The sequence below is a fragment of the Ursus americanus genome, chromosome 8 (assembly GCF_024610735.1).
Source record: "Ursus americanus isolate L20-20 chromosome 8, mUrsAme1.1.p, whole genome shotgun sequence".
Taxonomy (NCBI): domain Eukaryota; kingdom Metazoa; phylum Chordata; class Mammalia; order Carnivora; family Ursidae; genus Ursus; species Ursus americanus.
The window spans coordinates 83,213,582-83,220,899 of NC_142134.1; positions in this window are offsets into that span (position 1 = coordinate 83,213,582).

Here is a 7,318-nt window from a genome sequence, read left to right on the forward strand (position 1 = left end):
AGGGGCTCAAGCCCCACACACACCTGTACACACGCACACACGTATGCACCACACATAGGTGCATGCATGCACACGTGCCCATCCGTGGCCCCAGACTGCCCCTGGACGGACTGTGGCCGAGGGGCAGGATCTTCCAGAGGATGGGGCCCTTGGGGCCAGGGTCACCCTACTTGCGGGCAAGGGAACAGCTTGGCTGCCGCGGGATGGACAGCAGACCCCTTTGCTCACATCCGAGGGGACCCCTGCCTTCTCCACCCTCAGCCAGACAAGCCGCCAGGGCCTGGCGGGGGCTGGGAGGGGAGAGGAGGAGAGGGCACAGAGCCAGTTCCCCGGGCGGGGTGGGGTGTGGCGGGGGCTGTGGCCTGGGGCTTGCGGAGGTGGAGGCCCAGGCTCCCAGGCCTCCCGTAGACACCCCGCTCTGCTGGGCCAGAGGGTGGTGGGGCAGGCAGCCCCTCCAGCTCCTCTGCGGAGCCCAGCCCTGGCGTCTGCTGGGCCTGGCAGCAGGGCCGGCCGGGCGGGTGAGGGCTGCTGGCTGGCTCTCCCTCATTTCCTCTTGGCCTACAGGCTCCAGCAGCCGCAGGAACAAAGGGCGGATTGTGCCTCGTTCTGGGCCCGCTCCCTGGCCGGGCCACTGCCCTTGCCGGGCCCTGTGGGCGATGTTCATGTTTGGAGGGAAGGCTCCTCCAGCCAGCCTGCAAGGGCTCAGGGAGCGTGGGCCGCAGCTGCAGGCCTGGGAGCCCAGGAGCCTGGCCCAGGCTGAGCTGGCCCGCCACCCTCTTCAGCGGCCACCGTACCATCGGGGGCATCAGCCAGGATGTCTCCCCGGGGCCCTCCCCGTGCCTTCCCCTACACAGACACTTTCTGTCGCCAGGCCAGGGCTCATGGCGGCCTCCCCCGGGGCCTGTGATGCCTGCCACCACCCATCCACCCTGCTGGGCCAGAAGGAAAGGCCCCTCTTGTCTGTCTGTGGCAGGCCTCCTGGGTCACCCGAGGGTAGGCAGGAGGCAGACACACTCTGTCTGGCACCACACACCCCGACATTCTGGGCCCGAAAGCTGCATCTCCCACCAAGCATTTAATGAGCGGCACTGTGTGCAGTTGTGGGCGTCAGAACCCCAGCCCTCCTGAGCCCACGCTGGGGACACTTGCCAGAGGCAACAGACAGCCGAGGGCAACCACCATCCCGCCTCCCAGGCGGGTCTGGGGTCCTTGACAAGGCCGTGCTGGCCGGACACCCACACTCAGGACATGCACAGAGACAGGGATGTGCTCCAAGGCCTCCCCCGGAACCAGCGGGGCCCGCAGGATGCTCAGAAGAGCCGGGGCACTGGGCTGCAGGCCGGGAAGCGGGAACAGCCTCCTCCCCGCCAGAAACGGGAGCCGGCTCAGCCCAGCCGAGCCCCGTGGCCAGTGTTCCAGCACGACCCCCACCGGCTGCGCACAGCCTCCCAGAGGCCTCACGCCCGTCCCACCCGTGCCCGCCCCACTGTTGCTTTAGCTCCCACCACCGCCGTCAAAGGAGCTTTGTGGCTGCCCGAGGAGTCGGGTGCCGATTGTCTTGGAGGGGCTCCAGCAACGAACAGTGGAGAACAGCTTTTAGAAGAAAATGGAAAAAATAGAGGAAAAAGCTGTGAAGGAATAAGGAACTTGCCTCTGCAGAGCCCTGCCCATCCCGCCCACCAGTCGGGCCAGGGCCCCTCATGCCCTGGGCTGAGTCAGAGCGCTGGGGTGGCGGCCAGGCATGCACAATGCAGAGGGAGGCGCTGCCCAGGGCACATGGGGGTTGAGGCGGGGGTCATGGCTCCCTTCAGCCCAGGGCCAGGAGTGGGTGGGGTTGTGGCCCCAGGACCCCCACCTTCCTGCCCACACATCAGAGGGTCGGAGGAAGGCCAGGCCAGACGCTGGCTCAAGGAGGAGGCTCAGAGAGGGCAGAGGGCCGTGGCCACCCTGAGCTCATTGCCCCTCATTCACTGGGTCCCGCCTACAGCTAGGCGGCCTCCTAACCAGGTGCCCCGGGCATGGCCCCGAGGGGGGTCCCGGCCAGGTAGCGGACAGCTCTGGTGCCGACCTGCTCCCCCTCCCTCCCTCCGGGGTGGACACGGCTGGGTGGGGGGGGAGGTGCACACTGCTTTCCAGCCAAGACCTCTGCCCGAGGCCCAGTCTCCCCCATTCCTCCCGCCTCTGCTACTCTGCAGCCCTTGCCCCTCCCTTCAGGGACCCCCCAGACCCTGGGCCCCCCCAAGAGGCTGATGAAGCCTCGGCCGGCAGGCACCAGGGCAGAGACACCCCTGGCTGCTCCCCGCTGTGCTCTGAGCGAGGGCCCTTCCAGGGTCTAGGGGAGGGCTCTTCAGCTTGGCCTTGCCTAGGACTCGCCCATGCAGTTGCATCCACTGCAACCCAGCACAGCCCGCCACCCGCCCCACCACTCCCTCCCTGCACTCAGGGTAAGGCCGGCACCCGCCCCTCCGGCCAGCTGTTGGCAGCTGTCACCACCTGCCGGCCAAGGGCCAGATGCCCCGCGGCTGTCGGCTGTCATGGGGGGGGGGGACGTGCAGCTGCCTGGGGGGGGTGTGGCAGCCTCAGGCCCCACCACTCCCTCATCTGGGGCTCCTGCAGGCCCTCTGTGGGTCCCCCCACCCTGCCCCCGGATGGGGTGTGTGTTTCAGCTCAGCCACTGTGGGGCATAGACCTCTGGCCCCGATCCTGTCTCCCCCCGCCCTCCAACACAGGGTGTGCTCCCCATTGAGACAGCACAGACCTTCACGGGGTCCAGCAGGCAGAGCTGGGCTGTCAGAGCTCAGGAGGCCCTCTCCCCTCTACCCCAAGGCTTGGCTGTGGGGCTGCTGGTGGGGTCCTCAGAACCCTTCACGTGCTTCTCCCCTCGGCCTCTCTGGAACCGTGACGGTGGTGTGGACAGGGGTCGGTGCGGCCTCTGGGGGTGAGCCCACGCCCCTCCAGCCCAGGAAAGAGGCCTCGGGGAGGCCAGAGGAGGGAGCGAGCCTCCCGCCAGCAGGCACAGCCCAGATGGGCCTGGCCGGTGGTCAGGAAGTGAGGGGCAGCGTGTACGCCCAGCCCAAAACCCCGGCGGTGGAATGCAGCTCCCAGAAATCCTCCAGCCACAGTGCTGGCCGTTGGGCCCGACCCATGCTGCCTTGTCAGCCCAGACAAAGGCCAGACTCAAGACGCCCCAAAAGGAACCAGCCGGGATCCCGAGAGGCAGACGTGTGCAGAGGGGCTCCTGACCCCAGCGCCTGCCCTGCCCCAGGCTGGTGCTGAGTTTGTGCGGAGACCCCACCCACCCACGCCCAGGGCTGACCGAGATTCCCAGGGTGGGGGTACAGACAGGCAGGGGCTAGTGCGAGGCCTGACCCACCAATCAGCAGTGCTCGGGCACAAGCCACTGACTGGCATCAGCGGCCTCAGAGTCCGGGCCAGGCTGCTGCCCAGCAGAAGCGTATTCGGGGGTGAGCCCCTGAGCCCACCGAGCAGGGCCCCAGGCTCACCCCCGGCAGGGCATAGCACCGGGGTGGTGAGGCCAGAACACACCATTGGGAGTGGCCACCCCCTGGGTCATCGCCACAGGAGAAGCCCAGGTGGGAGCCCGCTCTGCACCCCTCGATCCCTCAGGCCCAGGGATGGGAACTGGCTCCCACCTAGTGTCACCAAAGCACGCGAGCCGGGGTCGGGGGAGCTCTCCCCACGCGGGCAGCTGCTGTCCAGGGACCAGAGTGGCTGGGGCGGGGCGCCGGCCTGCAGGGACCTCTGAGACAGCAGAGGCCATGGAGAGCTGTCCAGGACAGGCGTGGGGGCCGGGGGCGCCCTGGGTGGGACTGATAGGACAGGGCCGAATCTCAGGAAGGACAGCACAGACCTTCACAGGGTCCAGCAGGCAGAGCTGGGCTGTCAGAGCTATAGGTCAGAGCTGCCCCTGGGTTGGTCCCAGGCTGGGGAGTGGACGGTGTCAGGGGGTCACGCTGAGGGGCTGGCCAGGGAGCCCCCACTGGGCCGCGTACTTGTGTCATAGTGACCAGGCTTATCCATGAGGGAGACGGACGGCAGGAGGGCTCGTGCGGAGCCTGTGGCCCAGAGGCATGGCCGTCCTGCGAGGCCCCAGAGCAGCTCAGGGTTGGATGGGCATTTCCCCAGGGGGGCCCCCATTTTCACCAGGTGAGGGAAGTGCAGACCATCTCTGCTCCCTCCTTCACCCCAGTGTCAACCACGGAGCCTGCCCTCTGCTTCCACAGGCCAGGCCCACTCGTAGCCCAGGGTGGGGGCTGGAGGTATGGCAGTGGGAGGGGTCCTCGCACAGGCCCTGACTCCTCTCTGGATCCCGCCAGCCCCGGGGTGCCACCGCAGACCAGCCCTGCCATGGGGTCACCAAGGGTCCCTGAGCTACAGAGGGCCCTCCGTCCGCAGCCCCATCCATGGCCCTGGGCAGAGACTCCCCAGAGACAGTCACAAGGCCTAAAAATAAACCCCAAACCCTAGGACCGTACATCACCCATGCCCCCTAGGAGAGCTCCTGAGCCCCAGCTTCCCCCAGGCCTGGGTGGCCATGTGGGGCCAGGCACACAGAGAGGTCAGCAGAGGGCACAGAGGGCGCCCCTGGCCAACAAGCCCCACCCTTACCCCCTGCACGTGGCCAAGCCCTTCTATGTGCCCCCTGGACGTGGCAGGGGCGCTACTGAGGGCTCTGGTCTCCTGGGACACCCAGGAGGTTCTCACACCTTATGCTGGTGCCAGGTGTGGGGCAGGGTCTGCTTCCCCCCTTCCCAGCCCAGCCAGGGGCCCAGCTCCCTGAATGGGCTTGGCCCTGTGGGAGTCCCTGTGTCTGTACCCCACCTCCCACAGCTCCTGCCCCACAGGCCAGCCCTGTCTCTGTATGGCCCGGCCTCGTGCCCCACGCCTGGGCAGAGTCACTCAGGAGCACTTGCTGCACAGGGCCGCAGGGCCGGGACCCTACAAGCCCCACAAAACCCAGCGTCGGCAGCTGGGGCAGCCTGGCCATCCCCTGTGGGCCCTTAACCTCGGGCTCCGAGTCCAGGCCAAGGCTGTGCTGTCCCCATCCTGTGTCCTGACTGCATATCCCATGTTCCTGACACCTCTCCTGTGTCCCACATTCTGCATTCCTGTCCCAGTCCCCTGGCCTGACCCCAGGACAAGGCTCTGATCTCCTGCCAGGCCCTCCCGACCCAAGTCCTGTGGGGGTGGGGTTGTCCCACATCCCCCTCATTCTCATCAGCCTGAGCCGCCCCCCCCCCCCGACAGCTGTGGGATGAGACTCCCCTTTGAAGCAGGATGACTGGGAAGCGTGTGGGGAGGGGGGGGATCACGCCCGAAGTGTCAGAGCATGAGCTGCCCTTTCAAGTTCTCCAGGATTCACGGACCGGCTTATCACCACACAGGAACAGATCAGAGCGAAGACTGCTGGCCCCGCTCAGCACTTGGGGCTCCAGCCACGGCACACAGCCCCCCACCAAGGACGCCAGGAGCGTCCTCCTGAAATGGCCTGTCAGAAGTCCCTGTCCAGCCTGGCATGGCCTGGGGTCACTCTGAGGACGCAGCTGGATCCCTCTCCTCTGCCTCCAAACTGGGAGCTCCCAGGGCCGGGCTCAGGCTCCACCCCACAGAGCACCCCACAGAGCACCCCACAGAGCTGCGGATACTGGGTCTTGTGTTCTTCTTGGTCCTCATAGCTTTGAGGGCTGCTCACTGCCCTTCCTGCCCATGCGGGGGAGACCATGGAGGGACAGGGGAAGCCCACCTCCCCACGCACCCCTCCTCTCTTTCTGTAGGGCCCCATCCTGGGTGGGGGAACCTGCCCTCAACACCAGCTGAGTCTTGTCCCTCTGCATCAGACCTGGGAGTCCCCGAGGGGGGACCGGGCACCCATAGACACAAAGGTGGGGGTTCAGGTGCAGGGTGGGAGTTGGCAGAATGGCCAGGGTCCAAGAGAAGCCCCACTGGTCCGTTGGCAAACGTCTGTTTGATGAAGCTCAGGCCTGGGACCCCTGGGCCTGTGAGGCTGGGGTGTGGGGCACCCTGTCTTTCACAGCCCTTGCATCCGGACCGGCATCTACGCTCCCCAGACTCACCCCTCCCCTACGCCCTGGACCCAGCCACCTGTCCGCACTACTGTCCTCTCCGCTGCCCCCGCATGTGAGGTGCAGGAAACGAGATTCTATCCTGGGAGTGTGGAGCACAGAGTGGCCTCTACAATGGGGGGGGACCTCAAAATGGGGCCCTGCGACAGAGGGGACAAGAACCAGGGTCAAGGGTGTCTCCCAGGGGTCATGCAGCATAGCTCTGGAGACAGCCCCAGGAGAGCAGTGGTACAGGGCAAGGCCAAGGGAGGAGGGTCTGGAAGCTGCAGGGCCGAGGCTGCAGGTGGCCCCTGAGAAGGGCTTGGGGGGCGTCTGGAGCCACGTGGTCACCTCTAGAGCAGGAAGCTGAGGTCATTGTGGGTCAGGCTGCGGCTGAGGACCCTGAGCCCCAGGGTGTGGTCACGAAGGCACAGGGCTTCGGGGGGACCGGGCAGGGTCCCCACGTGTTCAAAGAGTTACTGGTCCCTCAGTGCCTGCCTCCCCTCAGAACCCCTGAAAGGGCCGTCAGGGGCGTGGAGCCCAGGGTTGCTGGTCTCAGCGAGAGCCGGGACCAGGGCCCTGCCCAGCCGGTCTTGCCCCCGAGAGAGGAACCACCAGAACTCCTTGGAGACAGAAGACAAGGGCAGTTCCCACGTGAGCCCCGGGCAGACGCACTGGACCTCGGCTGGGAAGGGCACAGGCACCTTTGGAGGTCCAGGGGGGCTGTACCCTCCCAGGTGCCGGGGGGCTGCTCATCCCCATGGCCTATGGAGGTCCTGTAGCCCAAGTTCTCCCCGCCACACAGGCTGACTCTTTCCATCCCTCCCCCACCTCAGACCGAAACGCATCCAGGCACCGGCCCCCACAGCCTGTCCCGTCTGGGGAACATCTGTGGGTCACCAGCTGCGGTTGCCTGAAGCCCCCCAGCTCCCCCTGGCTGCTACAGCAGAGCTCCCACAGCTAGCTTCCCATGGTGCCCCCGAAGCTGGCGTCCATCACCCAGAGGCCTCTAGCCCTGCCCGGGCTCTGTCACTGCCTGTGGAATCAACATCACCACAGTGGGCCTTCCCTCAGGGCTGGCCCCTGCCTCCTGGGGGAAGAAAGAGTGGGATCCATCCTGGGGTGGCCAGGGAGCTCAGTGGAAGAGGGCCAGAGGATGGGGCCTAGCCCCAGGACACCAGACGAGAGTCCCCAGACTTGCCCTCAGCTGGGGAAAAGGGAGATGGGGGAGGCTT